The 22,840-nt window shown below is 41.4% G+C and overlaps 1 pseudogene; it reads left to right on the plus strand.

Moving 5' to 3' along the window:
* Window positions 1-10,122: 10,122 nt before the first annotated feature.
* Window positions 10,123-21,447, plus strand: LOC129647197 (tetraspanin-3-like; annotated as a pseudogene).
* The last annotated feature ends 1,393 nt before the right edge of the window (window positions 21,448-22,840 follow it).

A 22,840-nucleotide genomic window follows, 5' to 3' on the forward strand; every position in this document is an offset into this window, starting at 1 on the left:
AGTCTATCCAAGCAAAGCAGTTTATGGCACATTTCTGTTTATATTAACAAGAAAATACTTTAGAAAACAGAAAACTATCACTCAACATATCTATGATTTCATCTGGATTTACATAGCTTTCTAAAAATTTGGATTACCTTATCTTACTCGACTCATTTTCATTTAATATGAGTAATTGTTCTGACCATTCATAACTTTAGAGTGTACAAATTTAATGAATTCAATATCGTACTATTTCTTATGACACCCTGTACTTAAAGGCCCTGCTTCCAAGCTCCTGTTCCAGTTTCTCCGACCAGTATTCTGTTCTTCTCTGAAAGTAGAATCTGAATCCTATCATCTCCAGGCACCTTCCAATCTAGAATCACTCTATGAACTTCCAGAAGACATTCTTTTCCTTTTCTCCTGGGATGGCAGGCACTTCCCACCATATCTTCTCTCCTCCTGTGGATTCAGAGCTTCTCTCCAACAAGATGCTGCTCAATCCGTTCTTAGGCCGTTCTTTGCACAGAGCTTGGTGTGTGGTAAACCGTCACTAAACATTTGAAAGCTAAATAAATTGAAATGAACACTCACTGTTGCTGACAACTTTAATTGTTCTGCCCTCTTGGGGACACGTGGGGAAGACTTCCCAGCCTCCTTTGTTGCCACAGGACCATGTTGCTATCAGTGGAGCAGGAGAGGACCTGATGTGTGTCCTTTCAGATCTGGCCCATCACGACCTTTCACATGCATTTCTCCACATTCTCGCTCCTTCTGCTGAAGGATGCTGGTGGGACTGAGGTCTAAGCACCTGAGAATCCTGAGAAGCAGGAGAGGCTCAGAGGGCTCATGCTGGTACCAGGCACCAGTTTGGGGGTGGACTCCATGAGTGCTCTTGCTGGTGTCTCTAGACTACTTGAAGAGTGATGCTTCCAACTTTGCCCTGCTCCTGTACCGTGAGTGTCACATTTTGGGGACCATCTCAGTCTCCAGCTTCCCCTTTCTCAGGATGAGGGACTTCCAAGAGCTCCAGCACCTCAGTGGCTATAGGAGATACTTTTACAATGTGGATTTAAAGAACTTTCCAGGTGGTCCAGCGGCTAAGACTCTGTACTCCCAAGACAGTGGGCCAGATTTCAATCCTTAGTTGGGGAACTAAATCTCACATGTTGCAACTAAAAGTCCCATATGCCAACTGAAGACCCCATATGCTGCAGGTAAGAACCCACGAGCTGCAACCAAGACCTGGCCCAACCTAAATAAAGAAATAACTGCTTTTTCAAACTGGTGCATCGGGAAATAAGAGAAACATCAATGAAGTCAAGTACATTTTAAAAAAAAGAAATAACTTTTTGTAAAAATGTGGATTTAAAGATAAGAATCTTCATTTATTAATATCTATAAAATTTATTTTACTGAATTATAGTTGATTTACAATATTGTGTTAATTCATACTGTATACAGTGCAGTGATTCAATTTTGTATATATATATTCTTTTTCATATTCTTTCCATTATTATTTATGAACAAAAAATAAGAATTTTTAATGTGTCAATCAGGACATTTTGAAGCAAATTTACTTTTTTTTCCCTGCAAGTAAGTTGTGGTGAAAATAATTACTATTGCAGTTTGCTGCCATAGTCTTCATTATTGTGAAGTTTTACCTCAAAGCAAATGTCAACACAGTGAAAAGTCACATCATATCTTAATAATACTGTGAAAGTAGGTTGCAACCCATGGATCTCATAAAAGGGTCTAAGTGATGTCAAGGATTCCAAAGATCACACTCTGAGAACTGCTGTTTTGAATAAACCAGTGAGTCTCCCAATTGATCCCTGCCTTTGCCTCCTCTTCATTTTGGAAAATCCTTCTCCCTGAACTGGACTTCCTGCCTTCCCAAACTCAGCTGAGGGTCCTGCCCCTTGGCTGCTCTGGAAGAGCACTCAGCCCCTAGAAATTGATGCCAAAGAGTGTCCTCAGTCTGGAAGGGAGGTGGGGAGACAGGGGTTTCCCCTTTGGGATTGGGACAGTTTGTGCTTGAAGGCACCACATGCTCTTATAACTAATTTTGGTTTTGTTTCACACCAACTTACTACGAACTTTCATGACGGTAAAGTGTCTGCCTACAATGCAGGAGACCCGGGTTCAATCCTTGGGTCGGGAAGATCTCCTGGAGAAGGAAATGGCAACCCACTCCAGTATTCTTGCCTGGAAAATCCATGGACGGAGGAGCCTGGTAGGCTACAGTCCATGAGGTCACAAAGAGTCGGACACGACTGAGCAACTTCACAACTTACTATGTATTCATATCCCAAACAGATATCTGACATAGTGTCTAAGAGAAATAATATTGACTGTTTCACCTCACATGGCTAATGCATCTGACTTGAGGCCCACAAAGCATGAAGGGCAGTCCCGTCCAACAGAACATTCTGTAATGAAGGAATCGTGTCCAGTCAGGGAGCCACTAGCTGCGTGTGGCTACTTAGCACCTCAAAAGTGGCTGTTGTGCTGAGCATTTTATTTTATTTACTGAGTGAACTTTTTAAATATTTTTATTTATTTTATAGAGGTATAATTGATTTACAGTGTTGTGTTAATTTCTGCTGTACAGCAAAGGGACTCAGTTATACACATATATATTTTCTTTTTATATTCTTTTCCACTATGATTTATCCCAGGATATTGAATACAGTTCCCTGTGCTATACAGTAGGATCTTGTTATTATCCATTCTATTTTTTTAATATTTGTTTTTTATTTACTTGGCTCTGTCTGGTCTTAGTTGCAGCATGAATGATCTCTGTTGTGTCATGCAGGATCTTTTCACTGTGGGGCATGTGCTCAGTTGCTCCACAGCATGTGGGATCTTAGTTCTCTGACCAGGGATGGAACTCTCATCCCCTGCATTGCAAAGTGGATTCTTAACCTCTGGACCAACACAGAAGTCCCCTGCTTATCCATTCTATACATAATAGCTTGTATCTATTAACTCCAAACCCCCAGGCCATTCTTTCCCCAACTCCCCTGCCCCTTGGTAACTACAAGTCTGTTCTCTATATCTGTGAGTTTGTTTCTGATTTATTTAATTTAAATAGCCATGTAAAACTTGTAGCTAGCATATTGGGCAGTGCATATCTAGAGTATTCTTAATTTTCAGTCTCTTCCTCCCAAAAGATACTGTGTGACTCACAGGTTGATGTATATTAAAATACAATCTTCACATGGAAATCATGGATTTGTCTATTCGGGTCTTGTGTATTTTAACAACGAGAATGTTCAGACATTAAGCAAACCCTGGTTTATCACCTTAAGGTCATAAGAGTTCAAAACTGCCCATCGCTGGAGATAATCCTTGTCCTTATTACACTGAGCACTTGTTGCTTTCCTTAACCTACTTGAACATAAGTAGACACAGAAGTCTTCACTTAGCCCAAAAGGAAGTATTTATTGAACACAACAGATATCGAATATCTTGTACGCCCTGCACATACTTGTAAAATTAAAGCAGAAGAGGTAACCTTAGAATCCACCACCTTAAAATTATTTTTTTAATAATTTTATTTATGTATTTATTTTTGGCTGTGCTGTCTCTTCACTGCTGCACGGGCTTTCCTCTAGTTGCTGGGAATGGGCGCTACACTCTAGTTGCAGTGTATAGTTTTCTCATCGTGGTGGCTTCTCTTGTTGCAAAGCACGGGGCCTAGGACATGCGAGCTTAAATGGTTGCGGCTTGTGGGCTCAGAAGTTGCAGCCTGCAGGCTTTAGAGCACAGACTCAGTAGCTGTGGCACCCAGGCTTAGATTCTCCACAGCATGTGGAATCTTCCCCGGCCAGGGATCGAACCTGTCTCCTGCATTGGCAGGTGGAATCTTTACCACTGAGCCACCAGGAAAGCTCCACCTTAAAATTCTTAACTTCTTCTATACTTTCCCCTCAATCAATTCTTTTTCCCTTCACCCTTGGACCCCTCTCTTGTAGACAAAAATATACATGAATTTTTTACACTTGGGGAATACAGAGTTGTATGACCCAAAGATGAAAAATCATAGAAAACCATAAATCGTCTCTGTGTCAACCAGACACTCACAAAGATACTAAGATGAGTACATGCTCCTATTCAAACTCAAAGACAGGACTTTGAGTTTGACGGGACTTCCTGGGCGGTCCAGTGGTTAAGAATCCACCTGCTAATGCAAGATATGCTGGTTTGATCCCTAGTCATGGAACTAAGATTCCCACCTGCCATGGGGCAATGAAGCCCGTGTGCCACCACTATTGAAACCCGTGTTCTCTGCAGCCTGTGCGCCTCAGTCTGTGTGCTGCGAGGGAGATCCTACATGAGGCAAGGAAGATCGCCCGTGCTGCAACTAAGAACCAGCACAGCCAAATAAATTTTATTTTAGAAAAAGTAAGGAGAAAAAATAGAATAAAGTTATTAATTTTTTAGAAAAAATTTAAAAAGGAGTGGAGGGGACTAAGGAGGGAGGTGGAACTGAAAATCCCCTCTTACTCAGGAGAGTGAGCTGACTTGGGAAATAGCATCTGGAGAGTGGAGGGTGGGGGCCACAGAGGTCTGTGCTCATCAATTTAGAGAAACTTCAGGTACTTCCAACAGCAGGAGGGTGCATAAGAAACAAAAAAACAAGCACAATGGGACAAAATATTTCCAACCTGAGGATTACAGTTTTTTTTTACTTTGTCATTTATCACTTTCAACACTTTATTACTTGTTTTACAGTGAATATACATTAAATCATATATCATACATTACACATATACATCATAATCAGAATTATAAAGGTTTGTCTAAATTTTTAAGAAGGAAGGCAGGTAGGTAGAAAAGTGAAGAGCTGGGGACACAGAGCTGGACCTGCTGGGCTCCATTCCTGGGCTCAGGGGAGTAAACTCACACAGCCTTTTCTTCTCTTCTCAGGACTGAGTTCTCTGTGGAGGCCAAGCAGGTTCTTTCCCTTCTTTTTAGGATGTCGTCATTTATTAGAACATCATCACCTCTTTGATACTTTTAATATGGTCTTTGCATATTACATGGCATTTTCAGCTATTTGCAGTGGGCAGAATCCAGTCCATTTTTCCAGTGATGGAATTTCTATGGCAGAACAACTCAGTCAAAATATGATGGGTCCTGGAGCAAAGAATGTGTGTCCTAACGCGTAATCTGAAGATGATCAGTCCAGGGTTTTACAAGTACAAGGGGTTTTCAGGTCGTTTTTCAAAAGTATCATTTCCATGACGGTACACAGTGGCTCTCCATCCAGTCTGCTAGTTCATCTAGTGTTTCCCCAACTCATTTGCAAACTTATATTTAGACAAACCCCTGAACACCAGTGTTTACAGCAGACACCCCCTTCAGTGTGGGCCGCACTTGGTGACTTCCTTCTAAAGGTTACAGCATGGAAAGTGGGAAACTGAAAATAAAAAGTTCACAAAGAGAAACCTGGGAATTGTACCTTAGCCAGGTGATGAGGTGAACTTATTAGTGATATTTGAGTGGACAAGTACACACCCTTGATGTGTAGAGAATGTCACTCATCTCTGTGGTCTTCTTCCCAAAAACCCAACTCAAAGAGAGAGGTATTCCACAGTATCCCTGAGGAATTCTCAAAAGGATCAAGGTCATCAAACACAAGAGAAGTGAGAGGGACTGTCACAGCCAGAGGAGCCTCAGGAGACATGATTGGGACTTAATACAATGTGTGACATTTTAGGGATGTGGTGAGGGTTGGCTGAGTTGATATATGAAGTGCTCGGAACAGTGTCTGGCACATACCTGATGCCCAAGCCTTGTCTGCTCTGGTGGCTAGAGGGAAACAAGCGGGGAGAGAGGGAGAGGATTGCCATTCCCATCTCCAGGGGATCTTCCCCACCCAGAGATCAAACCTATGTCTCCTGCCTTAGTAGGCGGATTATTTACTGCTGAGTCACCAGGAAAGCAACCCCAGAATTACTTGTATTTAATTCTGAAATCCATTCAGGAATTCTCTCAGCACAAATTTGGTGTTTGTTAGTGTTGAGCTGTTTGCATCTCAGCACCTGAAGGATGAGTGTACTGAGCAGGGTGTCCTCCTACATGAATGCTGTGCCTTGTGACTCTGCTCAGGAACGTGCGCTCAGAATCTGAGACAGATGGTGCAGAAGAGACCTGCAGGGTCATAATCTAACCCTCCATTTCCAGGAAACAAGCAGAGAACTGTGGCAGTTGAATAACTTGCCCAGTTAACATAGTTCAAGTAAAATCCAAGTCTGCAAGTTCCCATCCAATGCTCTTTCTTTTTTTTTTTTTCCCATTCATTTCACATTTAATATCATAAAGTTTGCATGTACAGGAGAAAAACTCTTCCATATATATTCATAATTCAACTCTGAACAGGAATTGTGAACTGAGTTATTCAACTGAAAAGAAAATTATCATTTTAAATATGCAAAGGCAAGGTTGACTTTAACTGTTAATAAAGGAAAAATATTCTATTACTTTCAAATGTAAACCAAAGGTACAGCTAATTCAATGGTAAAAATTAAATAATTTTGCCTAATAGTTAATAATAATAATAATGCCTAAGTTAACAAATTTACATAAAACTGGCATAATACAATATACATCTATAGCCTGATTAACTAAAAAAAGGGGATAAATTCTTGGATTTTGTGGTTCCAATGAATGAATATTCATTATGTGCCAATTACCACAAATAAAAATATACAATATGGTTTGTAACTCTGTATTCTTCTGAGGGCAGAAATTGTATTAAACAGACCACCTGTATAGGTCTCCTGACCATCCCTCCCATCTCTTTCCTGGACAGTCTTTGCTCACAGTAGGCTTTCAATATATATATATATTTACCTAGTTAAAAGCAAGTGTAAATGAACTACAGTGGGATAGTGAGCATTTTTACATTCTTAGTTCATTTACCCAATAAATATTTGGGGGGTCTTCTACTATGTATTCCATGTCTGCAAGTGTAATTCAGCTGTGGATAAAGAGCCAGACAGAAGCTGTTCAAACTCCTGGAAGTTAAGAGCTCGTCAACAAAACAAAGTAAAACAAAACAACCACCTATTGTGTCAATACATCTAAAAAGATGTCTCCAAGGGAATCAAATAGAACAAAAAAATCAGTTACTCAAAATGTATGCCTCAGACAGAAAGACTTGGGAACTGTGCTCACAGGTCCAGCTGATCATTTACCAGACTACTGGAAAACATGGGCAGATGTAAAATTTACCTGTTAACTATACTCTTTTGTATTATTTAACCACAGAGATACTCGAACTGGGGGTACCCTACATCATTAACACATGGAAGAGAAATGTTAAATTTTCACTGTGTCATATGCAATTTAAGAGGACTGATCTCCTAAGAACCAGTTACCAGCATTCAGAATTCTTGAATCCAGGCCAAAGAGTGTCACAAGACATCTACCACTTGACCCCACTTTGAACCTTAATTCCATAATATTAAAGAGAAAAAGCTGTAAAATTTGATGATCCCACAGAAGTCACTAAGAAAAGATCCAATCTTACCTTGTGTTTGATGATGCAGTTCAGGCACAGAAGATGTTCCTATATTACATAATTACAATTGCCAAGATAATTCAGTTACCAAGAGAAAAAAATTACTAAGTTACTAAAAGGGAAAGTGTGAAGTTTTCAGTGTTGTACCTACAGTACAATGCTTTTAGCTAGGCTGCAAACTATGCTTGTTTACAGCTGAAGTAAAAATTCTGTCTTCTGCATGGGGCTGAGGTGTGTCAGGGAGAACTATTTCATTGTAAATAAATCTAGGGGCCAAATAAAAGGAAGTTGCAAAAGCAGGTGTACAGCAGTTGAGCTGTTTCAGTTTCAGAGAAATAAAGTAAATAATTGTGCTGGAATTTGTTCAGTTCTGGGCATTCTGCCAAACAGGAAAGGGTGTGTAATTACTGAAACTAACACATCTGTGTAAAAATGAAGTAATATCAATAGAACACAGTTGGGATCTAAATTTTCTTTTTTATCTCCAAAAAATTAAGGATCTCTATAATGACTCTCATTTCACTCTTTGATATTTAAATATCACTTAAGTTAATATGAACACATGAAGGCAGAATTGTAATTTTCACAAAGTCAGAAAATATTAACTTTAAAGGTGCTATTATTCTCTTTGAAAGCCTCACAAATGAAGAACATTTCAATTTTCACTCATCAAAGATAACAAAAGTATACCCAATACCTCACTTAGGACTTCACCAGAGTAAGAGAAGTACACATAATATTAGCACGTTTTACCAAATCTAGTCTTTGCTGACCATTTCATGCTATCTGGATTGAACTCAATCTTAAACCTGGATTCCAAACTTCTTAAATCATAAACCCAAAATAAGAGGGTGTGGTTTGTGGGAGAACAATGGAAGTTAGAGCACTTAGGGAGTCAGGCCAAGTTCAAATAGAGATCTCAATTATTCAAGAAACTTTATGACAGAAGAAGAAAGAGTGTAATAAATATTACATGTGTGATTTTACAGAATGTAAATCAACTTGCACCTTAAACAGAGCTATGAAAAATATTTAACACTATTCAGGATTGGCCATATGATTTTTTAAAGAGTATTTCTACAATCTACTAAGAGATTCTACCAATTATAAAAGTTCAATATACTCCCCCATTGATAATAAGAGTCTGCTCCTGGCTCCTGGCTCACTGCTTCCCTGAGCCTGTGACGTTAGCATGCTGACACTTCTAAGTTGCAGGGATAGCAGTGAATTTCTGAATGAGTCAGTGTCTTACCAGATTCCAATTCCTTTCCATCCAAAGGCATGCTGTCCATTTCAAGGATGAATCAATCAGTTTAGTCTATGATTTTCACAGGAAGTGGCAAGGCTCTCTGAGGGCATTGGCCATATTTCTTTACCTGACCACATATAAGGTAGGCACTAGATCATTCTTGGGTAAGCCTGAAAACTTACCAGGATACAAAATAGTTTGTTTCCAACATCTACATTCACTTTGGGAATCCTGTGTTCTCAGCAGGAGTTGAACTGAACAGTAGAAACTGCCAAATGATGATCCTGATTGTATAAACCCAACAGCCAACTGGTGGCTTAAGTTCAACTGACACTTTCTGTAATTTTAGACTGGAGTCCAAGGATAACATTACTTTGCTAATCCCATGGGCTGACTTTTTCCTTCTCTTGAAGGATGATCCTTAACTGGAAGACATTTCTTTTGCGATTACTTGGTTTACATGATGATGGTGGATATTTTGTGACATCACCAAGATAAACCGCATCCTTTCATTCCCTACACTTCATTTGCAGCTAAGCTGAACAGATGGAAGATGAAATACAAATTTCTTTCATATTTTTAAAAGACTTAATTTGACCATCCATGTGAAATAAAATTTAAGTTTGTTCCATGCAGAGATCAGATTTAATTTCTAGATCAATATGGATATAGTGCAACTCAAATTGTCTTAAAGATAAGAATGTACAGCTGAGTAGTTTTCTAGGTATTGTCTTGAGATTCTCTTGCTTAGTAATGTTTCTATGAATGTGGCAACAGATTCCATTATCCTTACAGGATAGCCAGTTGGTGACAAAGTGATCTGATAGCATTATTTATTTACTTCCTCTTTCAACAATCATTCATGCAGCCCTAGTATATTCAAGCCCTTTGGGCTTCCCTGGTGGCTCAGATGGTAAAGAGTCTGCCTGCAATACAGGAGACCTGGGTTCGATCTCCTGCGTTGGGAAGATCCCCTGGAGAAGGGAAAGGCTACCCACTCCAGTATTCTGGCCTAGAGAATTCCATGGACTGTACAGTTCATGGGGTTGCAAAGAGTCGGACATAACTAAGTAACTTTCATTTTCATCCTCAGGTAGCTTTTAATTATATCATCCAAAGGAGCATGTGATGAATCAGAGCAGTGGTATAAAGTGCTAAGAAAGATCAGCAGAGAGTTGACTTCAGGCTGGGGTGAACTTCATGGTTGGCGTCATGAAAGAGGTAGCACTTGAACAGAAGTGAGTTCCTTCTTTCTATCTGCTCCTTCACGGAAGCTAGAATAGTGGTGGCTGTGGTCTCAGGGCGGGGCCAGTGGAGGCAGCTTCCTGGCGGGTCTGTGGTTGCCCCTCCTCCACCAATGAGGCCTGCTCAGGAGCTGGCCTTCCTCTTTCCAGGTTAGGCAGCAGTCGCTGTCGCTCCGGGATCAGGAACATCGGCGCGGTGGGGTCGCCGCTGCGGCACTCGAAAAAATTTAAAAAGTGCCGTTGCCGAGCGACTGCCCGCCCCTCCCTCCCCCACCCGCCCCCTACCCCGAAGCGGCTCTCCCACCACCTCTGGCGGCGGCGGCGGTGGCCAACTTGCCCCGCTACCCCTTGCCCAAGGTGCCGCCTCCGCGGTCGGCGTCGACGCGGACTCAGCCCCGGAGCTCCCTCCGGCCAGAGGCCGCCGCCGCCCGCCCAGCCCAATGCTCTTTCAATACATCATGGACCTGAGTAGGCATTTAGAGAAATTTACAGCAAACAAAAATTAAAATACAATAATTTGTTTTCTTCCTGAGACACTGTATCAGTTGCCTATTGCTGCATAATAAATTATTAAAAAATCAGCTGCTCAAAACAACAAACATGTATCATCTCCCAGAAGGTCTCTGGTTCTGGGCCTCTCAAAAGGGAACAGTCAGCCAGGGTTGCATCATCTGATGGCTCGGCTGGGTCTGCAGGCTGTTGGAATAGAGCCTCAGTTTCTAGACACATGGACCTTTCCACAGGGCTGCTTATAACATGTTCCTTGTGTCTGTGCTTAGTCACTCAGTCGTGTCCAACTCTTTGTGGCCCCATGGCTACATAGACTGTAGCCTGCCACCCTCCTCTGCCCATGGAATTTTCTAGGCAAAGATACTGGAGTGGGTTGCCATTTCCTACTCCAGAGGATCTTTCTGACCCAGGGATCGAACTCATGTCTCTTGCATCTCCTGCATTGGCAGGCAGATTCTGTACCACTAGCCCCACTTATAACATGCTTATAACATACCAGTTGGCTTTCCCCAGAACAAGTGATCTGAGTGAGAGAGAGCAACAAAGATGGGAGCTGAAGTGAGTTTTATGTCCTAGACTCAAAGTCACACACCATTAAATCAGGTAGAAGTGAGTCATTAAGTGTAGCCCACACTCAGAAGAAAAAAAATTAAGCTTCATCTTTGGAAGGGAGGGACATCAAAGCTTTCATGTATGTGCTAAAACCAAAATTAAAATTAAATTTTTTTCAGGATTTTTTAAAGTCAAATACTAGAGTAGATCGTATATATACTTTAACCATACTAAATAGCGCTATTTTGAGTTCCAAAGTACCGCTACCGAGCACATTATTATAAATCAACTATATTACAATTAAACAAAATGAAACAACAAAAAAAGTGCTAGTACCAACTTAAGCTTTTACCAGAAATGTGTAAGTGTTCATGTGGCCGATGTGTTTGTTCTAAAAATGAAGGAAACTCAGCTTAAGGGAAGGAAGGAAGAGTTAGTCACTTGTTTGCACAATCAACCAGGCATTTTCTTTTCAGACAACTAGTTACTTCTTTTATTTTGCTTTTATTCCATATATCTTGGCATTATATTTTTAGTATAAACAAATAGTGCTTCCTTTTAGTATCAGTTTAGTTCAGTTCAGTCGCTCAGTCATGTCCGACTCTTTGCGACCCCATGAATCGCAGCAAGCCAGGCCTCCCCGTCCATCACCAACTCCCGGAGTTCACTGAGACTCACGTCCATCGAGTCGGTGATGCCATCCAGCCATCTCATCCTCTGTTGTCCCCTTTTTCTCCTGTCCCCAATCCTTCCCAGTATCAGAGTCTTTTCCAATGAGTCAACTCTTCGCATGAGGTGGCCAAAGTACTGGAGTTTCAGCTTTAGCATCATTCCTTCCAAAGAACACCCAGGGCTGATCTCCTTTCGAATGGACTGGTTGGATCTCCTTGCAGTCCAAAGGACTCTTAGTATACCTACGTAGTATTTTTTTATATGTTTGAAATATCCAAAAATAAGAATAAAGGAAGGAGGAGAGGAGGAAAGGAAGGGAGGAAGCAGAAAAGACAAAAGAAAATAAAAAATGAAAGAAGAGAGAAATTGGAAATGCGTATAAATAACATTTTCAAGTTGCAAGGAAATAAAACAAATTTAGGCAATACCTATAGAATAATAGAGATTTATGAGAGCTTTGTTAGTTATCTATTGTTGTATATCAAACTACTTCTAAAACTTAGTAGCTTGAAACAATAAATATCTATAGTTAGAGAAAGACAAATATCATACAATATCACTTATATGTGGAATCTTAAATGAGACAAATGAGTTTATTTACAAAACAAATAGACTCACAGACATAGAAAACAAACTTTGTGTTACCAAAGGAGAAAGATGAGGGAGATATAAATTAAGAGTTTGGGATGAACATAAACACACTACTACATATAAAACAGGTTAAAAACTACTATATATAAAATAAGCTAAAAACAAGGATCTAGTTTATAGCACAAGGAACTATATTCAATATCTTATAATAACCCATAATAGAAAAGAATCTGAAAAAGAATATATATATATATGTGTGTATTTACTGAATCACTTTGCTGTACACTTGAAAGTAACACAACATTATAAATTAACTATACTTCAATTTTTTGGAAAAAATCATCTATTACCTCAAAGAGATAATACAAAACAAGCAAAATGGTGCAAACGCTGGTAGGAGGAGTTGGAAAAAAAGAAGGATTTTACAAAATGGAATAAGTATATTGGTATTGGTATACAGATGGAAATTATTTTGTTAGTCCCAGTCCTCCAAGAAACAAGTGCTGGGACTTCCCTGGTGGTCCAGTGGTTAAGAATCCACCTTGCAATGAAGGAGACGAAGTTGGATCCCTGGTCAGGGAACTAAGATCCCACATGCAGTGGAGCAACTAAGCCAGCACACCGCAACTAGAGAGTCTGCACACTGCAGCAAAAGATCCTGAGTGCTGCAACTAAGACCCAAAGAAGTCAAACAGATAAATATTTTAAAAAAGGGGAAGAAACAATTGCCAAAATGGGATTAAGATCAGGAGAATTTTATTAAACACTTGTCAGAGAATATGGAGAGGGCATCAGTAAAGATGAGAGCTCGCAGACCAAGATGCAACTCTGACCCCAAGTGACAGACAGAAGCAGAGGTTTACTGGACTCTCCAAGACCATCAGACAATGTGACCAGAGTTAAACAAGGCCAGAGGGAGTCCTCAAGTCACAGCTGGTCATCTGAGGAGCCCCATGTCTCCCAGGAACGAGCCTCCCCCGGTGTCCCTGCTGAGACCAGTTACTGTCTGAGAACAACCCACGGGGAGCAGGTGAAGTGAATTAAAGTGAAGTGAAAGTGTTAGCCGCTCAGTCGTGTCTGACTCTTTGTGATCCCATGGACTGTAGCCCACCAGGCTCCTCCGTCCGTGGAGTTCTCCAGGCAAGAACACTGGAGTGGGTTGCCATTCCCTTCTCCAGGGGATCTTCCCAACCCAGGGATCAAACCCACATCTCCTGAATGGCAGGCGGAATGAGCCACCAGGGAAGCTGAGCCTCTGCACAGATGCTGCTGTGGATTTCAGAGCACAGAAGCCCCAGCCCTTGTACCTTACCTAAGAGTGTGACCCACATCTTCACACCTAATGAGTCTGGACCTCTGGAAATCAAATCAACACTTCTGTAACTGGACTTAATTACATCCCTCCCAAACAAAATCTCATGCTGATTACTTAAGACCAATGAGACTGAATTTGAAGATGGGGCCCTTAAGGAGGTAATTGAGACTAAATAAGATGGTAAAGATTACCCCAAAATGATAGATCTGGGGCATTATGATAGATCTGGTTCTGTTCAGTTCAGTTGCTCAGTCGTGTCCGACTTTGTGACCCCATGGATTGCAGCACGCCAGGCTTCCCTGTCCATCACCAACTCCTGGATAGGTCTGGTATCTTTATCAAAAAAAAAAAAAAAAAGAGGTACCAGGGATAGCTTTCTCTCTCTCTCTTCCCACCACCCCCCACTTTTTTTTTTTTTTTTTTGGTATGCTCAGTGAAATTTGTGGGAACTTAGTTCTAGGGATCAAACCTCTGCCCCCTGCAGTGAAAGCATGGAGTCCAAACCACTGGACCATTAGGGAATTTCCTCTCTTTTTCAATTCCCCTCTGCTCACAGAGGAAAGGTTGGTAGCCACAAGAATTCAGTGTTGAAAATCTTTAAACTGTTGATACTGAGAATGCCTTCGTGAGGAAGGAAAGTAGAAAAATGTTGAAAGGCCTCTTTGTGACCTCTTCCTCCCAAGGACACAAAACATCTTCCCCATCTTTGATGCACCTCTCCTTCTGGGGCATCCCCCAGTGGATAGAAATTACTGGGATGTTCTGCTCCACCAGGAGCTGGGCAAGGGTAATGCAACGCTGCACAGACCTCATATGGATCATTATGTGTGTGTGTGTGTGTGTATATAAGGGGCGAGGGTTGGTGAGAATGAGGGGATGTGGGTTCCCAGGCAGGCTGCCTTAAAACTCCCTGAGCCCACAGCCTCCCTTGAGCATGGTCCTCCACCAGAGGGCCCAGGATGTACCCCACAGAATGGCACAGGCACTCGACCCAAGACTCCCAGGGCCCTGCAGCCAGAGACCCCTGGACCAAGCTCCGCTCCTCAGTGGGTGGGCACCAGCCCCAGGATACTCTGGGCCCAGCACCACCCACCAGCCAGCTGACACCAGCCTCACAACCAGCCTCACAAACCAGTCAGCAGGCACCAGCCCCGTTCACCAGCGGCAGTACAACAACATTTCTGGGACTAGAGGTGTGTGTTTGTTTCTGGCCCTGTCTTTTGTTGCGCTGATCTGTATGTCTGCTTTTGTGCCATCTAGTCAATTAATCTACAACAAAGGGAGCAAGAATATACAATGGAAAAAAGACGGTCTCTTCAATAAGTGGTGATGGGAAAACTGACAGCTACATGTAAAAGAATGAGATAAAAAAATTTCCTCATATCATACACAAAAATAATCTCAAAATAAAGACCTAAATGATGTCAAACTGATCAGTCCAAACTGATCACATGGACCACAGCCTTGTCTAACTCAACGAAATTATGAGCCATGCTGCATAGGGCCACCCAAGAAGGATGGATCGTGGTGGAGAGTTCTGACAAAACGTGGTCCACTGGAGAAAGCAAATGGCAAACCACTTCAGTATTCTTGCCTTGAGAACCCCATGAACAGTATGAAAAGATAAAAAGATATGACACAGAGAGATGAACTCCCCAGGTCGGTAGGTGCCCAGTGTGCTACTGGAGAAGAGTGGAGAAACAACTCCAGAAAGAATGAAGAGACGGAGCCAAAGTGAAAACAACACCCAGTTGTGGATGCATCTGATGATGGAAGTAAAGTCCGATGCTGTAAAGAGCAATACTGCATAGGAACCTGGAATGTTAGGTCCATGAATTAGACCTGGTCAAACAGGAGATGGCAAGAGTGAATATTGACATGTTAGGAATCAGAGAACTAAAATGGACTGGAATGGGCGAATTTAACTCAGATGACCATTATATCTACTACTGTGGACAAGAATCCCTTAGAAGAAATGGAGTAGCCCTCATAGTCAACAAAAGAGTCTGAAATGCAGTACGTGGGTGCAATCTCAAAAATGACAGAATGACCTCTGTTCATTTCCAAGGCAAACCATTCACTATCACAGTAAACCAAGTCTATGCCCCAACCAGTAACACTGAAGAAGCTGAAGTTGAATGGTTCTATGAAGACCTACAAGACCTTCTAGAACTAACACCCAAAAAAAGATGTCCTTTTCATCACAGGGGACTGGAACGCAAAAGTAGGAAGTCAAGAGATATCTGTAACAGGCAAATTTGGCCTTAGAGTACAGAATGAAGCAGGGCAAAGACTAATAGTGTTTTGCCAAGAGAATGTGCTGGTCATAGCAAACACCCTTTCCCAAAAACACAAGAAAAGATACTACACATGGACATCACCAGATGGTCAATACCGAGATCAGATTGATTATATTCTTTGCAGCCAAAGATGAAGAAGCTCTATACAGTCAGCAAAAACAAGGCGAGGAGCTGACTGTGGCTCAGATCATGAACTTCTTATTGCCAAATTCAGACTTAAATTGAAGAAAGTAGGGAAAACCACTAGACCATTCAGGTATGACCTAAATTGAATCCCTTATGATTATACAGTGCAGGTGACAAATAGCTTCAAGGAATTAGATCAGATAGACAGAGTGCCTGAAGAACTATGGACTGAGGTTCATGACATTGTACAGGAGGCAGTGATTAAGACCATCCCCAAGAAAATGAAATGCAAAAAGGCAAAATGGTTGTCTGAGGAGGGCTACAAATAGCTGAGAAAAAAGAGAAGCTAAAGCCAAAGGAAAAAAGGAAAGATAAACCCATTTGAATGCAGAGTTCCAAAGAATAGCATGGAGTGATAAGGAAGCTTTCCTCATTAATCAATGCAAAGAAATAGAGGAAAACAATAAAATGGGAAAGACTAGAGATCTCTTCAAGAAAATTAGAGATACCAAGGGGACATTTCATGCAAGGATGGGCACAATAAAAGACAGAAATTATATGGACCAAAGATATTAAGAAGAGGTGGCAAGAACACACAGAAGAACTATACAAAAAAGATCTTCATGACCCAGATAACCACAATGGTGTGATCACTCAACTAGAGCCAGACATCCTGGAATGTGAAGTCAAGTGGAGGACGCATCACTACAAACAAAGCTAGTGAAGGTGATGGAATTTCAGTTGAGTTATTTCAAATCCTAAAAGATGATGCTGTGAAAGTGCTGCACTCAATATGTCAGCAAATTTGGAAAACTCAGCAGTGGCCACAGGACTAGAAAACATCAGATTTCATTCCAGTCCAAAGAAGGGTAATGCCAAAGAATGTTCAAACTACCACAAAATTGCACTCATTTCACATGTTAGGAAAGTAATGCTCAAAATTCTCCAAACCAGGCTTCAATAGTAAGTGAAACATCAACTTCCAGATGTTCAAGCTGGATTTAGCAAAGGCAGAGGAACCAGAGATCAAATTGCCAACATCTGTTGGATCAGAGAAAAATCAAGAAAACTCCGGAAAAACATCTATTTCTGCTTTATTGATTACACCAAAGCCTTTGACTGTGTAGATCACAACAAACTGTGGAAAATTCTTCAAGAGATGGGAATATCAGACCACCTGACCTGCCTCCTGAGAAATCTGTATGCAGGTCAAGAAGCAACAGTTAGAACCGGACATGGAACAACAGACTCATTCCAAATTAAGAAAGAAGTACGTCAAGGCTGTATATTGTCATCCTGCTTATTTAACTAATATGCAGGGTACATCATGTGAAGTGCCGGGCTGGATGAAGCACAAGCTGGAGTCAAGACTGCCAGGAGAAATATCAATAACCTCAGATACACAGATGACACCACCCTTATGGCAGAAAGGGACGAAGAACTAAAGAGCCTCTTGATGAACATGAAAGAGGAGAGTGAAGAAGCTGGCTTAAAACTCAACATTCAAAAAACTAAGATCATGGCATCTGGTCCCATCTTCATGGCAAATAGATGGGGCAACAATGGAAACAGTGACAGACTTTATTTTCTTGGGCTCCAAAATCACAGCAGATGGGACTCCAGCCATGAAATTAAAAGAAGCCTGCTCCTAGGAAGAAAAGCTATGACCAACCAAAACAGCATATTAAAAAGCAGAGACATTACTTTGCCAACAGAGGTTCCTCTAGTCAAAGCTATAGTTCTTCCAGTAGTCATGTACGGATGTGACAGTTGGACTATAAAGAAAGTTGAGTGCCAAATAGTTGATGCCTTTGAACTGTGGTGTTGGAGAAGAGTCTTGACAGTCCCTTGGACTGCAAGGAGATACAACCAGTCAATCCTAAAGGACATCAGCCTAAATATTCATTGGAAGGACTGATGCTGAAGCTGAAACTCCAATAACTGGCCACCTGATGCGAATAACTGACTCCTTGGAAAAGACCCTGATGCTGGGAAAGATTGAAGGCAGGAGGAAAGGGAATGACAGAGAATGAAATAGTTGGATGGCATTACCGACTTGGTGGACATGAGTTTGAGCAAGCTACGGGAGTTGGTGATGGACAGGGAAGCCTGGCGTGCTGCAGTCCATGGGGTGGCAAAGAGTTGGACACAACTGAGCAACTGAACTGAACTGAAATGATGTAAAACCTGAAACCATAAAACTCCTAGGAGAGAACATAGGCAGAACATGTTCTGACATAAATCGTAGCAATATTTTCTTGGATCTGTCTCTTAAGGTAAAGGAAACAAAAGCAAAAATAACCAAGTGGGACCTAATTAAACTCTCATAACCTTTTTTTTTTTTTTTTAAGTCATGCTGTGTGGCTTGTGGGCTCTTAGTTCCCTGACCAGGGATCAAACCTGGGACTATGCAGTAAAGCACTGATTCCTAACCACTGGACCACCAGGGAACACCCAAATCTCATAAGCTTTTGCAGAGCAAATGAAACTGTCAACAAGATAAAAAGACAACCTACTGAATGGGAGAAAATATTTACAAATGATATGACTGATAAAGGGTTAACGTAAAAAATATATAAATAACTCATACAATTCAATATCAAAGAAACAAACAACCCACTTAAAAAAATGGTCAGAAAACCTGCATAAACATTTTTCCAAAGGAGACTTACAGATGGCCAACAGCACATGCTCAACATCACTAGTCATCAGAGAAATGCAAATCAAAACACAATGAGCTATCACTGCGTATCTGTCAAAATAACAATCTCCAAAAAGTCTACAGATATGGACTTCCCTGGCTGTCTAGTGGTCAAGACTGCCCTCCCAGTGTGTGAGGGGGGCAGGACACGGACTCTATCCCTAGTTGGGGAACTAGGATCCTGCATGCCACATAGCATGAACAAATAAATAAATAAATATAAAATGGGTGTATTTTTAAAACATCTACAAATAACAAACGGAGAAGGAAATGGCAACCCACTCCAGTGTTCTTGCCTGGAGAATCCCAGGGACGGGGGAGCCTGGTGGGCTGCCATCTATGAGGTCGCACAGAGTCGGACACGACTGAAGCGACTTAGCAGCAGCAGCAGCACAAATAACAAATGTTGGTGAGGATGTGGAGAAGAAAGAACCTTGTATGCTGTTGATGGGAATGTAAATTGGTACAGCCACTATGAAAAACAGCAGTGGAATTTCCTCAAGAAATTAAAAATAGAATTACCATATGACCCAGCAATTCCACACCTGGGTATATATCAAAGAAAATGAAAGCACTAACTCAAAAAGATACATGCATCCCAATGTTCATAGCATCACTGTTTACAATTGCTAAGATACCGAAGCAATCTAAGTTCTTAATGTGTGGAAGCATATTCTGCAAAGATGAGTGAAATTCTATTCTGCCGTTAAAAAGGATGAAATTTTGCATTTACAACAACATGGAAGGACCTGGAGGGTATTACGCTTAGTGAAATAAGTCAGAGAAAGACAAATACTGTATGTTATCACTTACACGTAAAATCTAAAAAATAAAATGAACAAACGAATATAACAAAACAGAAACAGACTCACAGATACAGAAACAAACTAGTAATTTGGAGAGAGGGAAATGGGAAGGGGTAAGATGAGGGTAGGGCAATAAGAGGTACAAACTACTGTGTATAAAATAAATAAACTACAAGGGTGTATTGTGCAGCAAAGAAAATTTAACCAGTACTTGGTAACAACTTTAAATGAAGTATGTTGTTGTTGTTCATTTGCTATGTCACGTCTGACTCTTTTGTGACCCCGTGGCCTGCAGTCCATCAGGCTCCTCTGCCCATGGGATTTCCCAGGCAAGAATACAGGAGTGGGTTGCCATTTCCTTCTCCAAAATGGATTATACTCTATAAAAATTTTGGATCACTATGTGGTACATCTGAAAATAAATGTATGTAAATTAATATGATATGTAAAAAAACCTCAAAAAAATTTTTTTCACTTAAGGTAAATCCAAATATATTTTACATACCTCTCTATTGGTTGCAATTTACAATGTAAAACTGTTAAAAGTAATATTAACTATTTCTGTCTAGTTGGAATAATTAACTTTGACTCACACAGGAGATGGACACTCACTCATCAGAAAAGAGTTCATGAATTGGAATTGGAACTCCACATTGTCATCATCCTGTAACTATACTCAAGATTCTGCAGATGAAAGAAGAATCCACTGGTCTGCTGCTGTCCAAAAATTGCTTCTGCAATGATAGAAATGTTCTAGATCTACACTTCGATTATGGTAGCTACTGACCACATGGGACTTTTGAGCATTTGAAGTATGGCCAGTTCAATGGAGGAACTGAATTTTAAATTTTATTTTATTTTAATAGATTTAAATATAAACAGTTTCATGCGGACAGGGCAGCATTAGAAAAATGAAACAAAGGGTCTGTTATCACTTTTTAAAAATTCAGTCCATCCATCATTGTTAACGAACCTTTGGCTGGGGCTTGGGGTGAGCAGCTACGAGGAGGGGTGGGCGGGGGAGGGCCCCGCCTTCCCATGCAGGCTGGCCAGTTCCCAGCAGGGAGGCTCCGTCAGCCTTCATTGCAACCTTCATTAGTGAGCATGTCCCACCCGTGAGAAGGGCCAGTGTGGCATCACCTACTCCAAGACCACACTGGTGTTTCTCAGCCTCATCTTCTGGTGTGGGAGCATATGTCTTCATCCCTTACAACCACTACCACCACTTCTTTGAAGACGTCTACCCTCTCCTCCCTGCTATGCTGATCGTAGCTGTAAGAGCCGGGCTCTTCATTACCGGGCTGATTGGCTGCTATGCCACCATCCAGGAAAGCCGCTGTAGACCTGCCACATTTGTTGTCATCTTACTCTTAGGTTTTGGTTACAGAAGTTGTTGTAGTGGTTTGGGGATATGTTTACAGAGCGAAGGTGGAAAATGAGGTTGATCGCAGCATTTGGAAAATACAGAAGACCTACGGTGGAACCAACCCTGTTCTGCTAGCTGGGCTATTATGTTCCGAGACAGCCGTCATCCTGTTGTTGCAGTCACAACTCTTCTCACTGGGAAAATACAGACTGGTTCAAAGAAACCAAAAATCAGAGTGTCCCTCTTAGCTATTGCAGGGAGATTGCCAGCAGCTGTCATGGAAGTCTGGCCCACCCCTCTGACCTCTATGCCAAGGGGTATGAGGCTACTGGAAGTTGTGAAGAAGCCACAGGAAAGCATGAGGCATGTTATCTATGCGGCAGTAGACATCTGGCTACTGGGTGGGCTCTGTGCCTGCATCCTGTTGTGCAGAACTAGAGAGCCTGCTTACAAGCTCCTCATCACCAGCAGAACCTATGCACATTTAAAACTCACCTGAGGGAATGCAAACTAGTACAGCCACTATGGAGAACAGTGTGGAGATTCCTTAAAAAACTGGAAATAGAACTGCCTTATGATCCAGCAATCCCACTGCTGGGCATACACTCTGAGGAAACCAGAAGGGAAAGAGACACGTGTACCCCAATGTTCATCGCAGCACTGTTTATAATAGCCAGGACATGGAAGCAACCTAGATGTCCATCAGCAGATGAATGGATAAGAAAGCTGTGGTACATATACACAATGGAGTATTACTCAGCCATTAAAAAGAATACATTTGAATCAGTTCTAATGAGGTGGATGAAACTGGAGCCTATTATACAGAGTGAAGTAAGCCAGAAAGAAAAACACCAATATAGTATACTAACGCATATATATGGAATTTAGAAAGATGGTAACAATAACCCTGTGTACGAGACAGCAAAAGAGACACTGAAGTATAGAACAGTCTTATGGACTCTGTGGGAGAGGGAGAGGGTGGGAAGATTTGGGAGAATGGCATTGAAACATGTAAAATATCATGCATGAAACGAGTTGCCAGTCCAGGTTCGATGCACGATACTGGATGCTTGGGGCTGGTGCACTGGGACGACCCAGAGGGATGGAATGGGGAGGGAGGAGGGAGGAGGGTTCAGGATGGGGAACACATGTATACCTGTGGTGGATTCATTTTGATATTTGGCAAAACTAATACAATTATGTAAAGTTTAAAAATAAAATAAAATTAAAAACAAAACAAAACAAAAAACTCACCTGAGCTTTTTAGTCTTGTTCTGATTTGGAAGGTGAATTGAGCAAGTCCATTGCTATTGGCCTTCCTGAGATACATACCCAGGTGTTGAACAGAGCAGCTTAGCTCCTCCTGTCTCCACCGTCCTACCTACCCACCTATGACTTTCCCTCTGTTCTACCAGACTCTCCATGTCAGTGAGTGTGTAAGTACGCCGGTAAATGTTCTAATCTCAGAACTGTTTGCAAGTTGCTTAGAGTGGTAGAATTAAAGGTGGACATGGGCCTGCTTCCGTCAGGGAACTGCTGACGAAGTGTCACAGGGTCCTTTCAGTCTTCACAGGGGAGCACTCTTGGCCAGAGGTTTTTGACAGGAGAGGGAGGCAATCAGCTGTCTGGTAAAAGTTATTATTATACCAGATGGTGCCCTTCATCAGTGTCCTTTTTAAAAATAAATACTACAGTCCAGTAACTAGCTCAAAGGCTATCTTATAAAATGGCTAAAATAGATTTTAGAATCATATGGTATGTGTCTTGGTTCATCTTCAAAATCAGACTGATCTTTGAAACTAGCGGTTTTTAAGCAAAGCTGGCTTTATGTGTGTGTCTGCTCAGTCACTCAGTTGTGTCCAGTTCTTTGTGATCCCATGGACTGTAGCCCA

This window comes from Bubalus kerabau, chromosome 3 (genome assembly GCF_029407905.1).
Source record: "Bubalus kerabau isolate K-KA32 ecotype Philippines breed swamp buffalo chromosome 3, PCC_UOA_SB_1v2, whole genome shotgun sequence".
In the NCBI taxonomy this organism is placed as follows: Eukaryota; Metazoa; Chordata; class Mammalia; order Artiodactyla; family Bovidae; genus Bubalus; species Bubalus kerabau.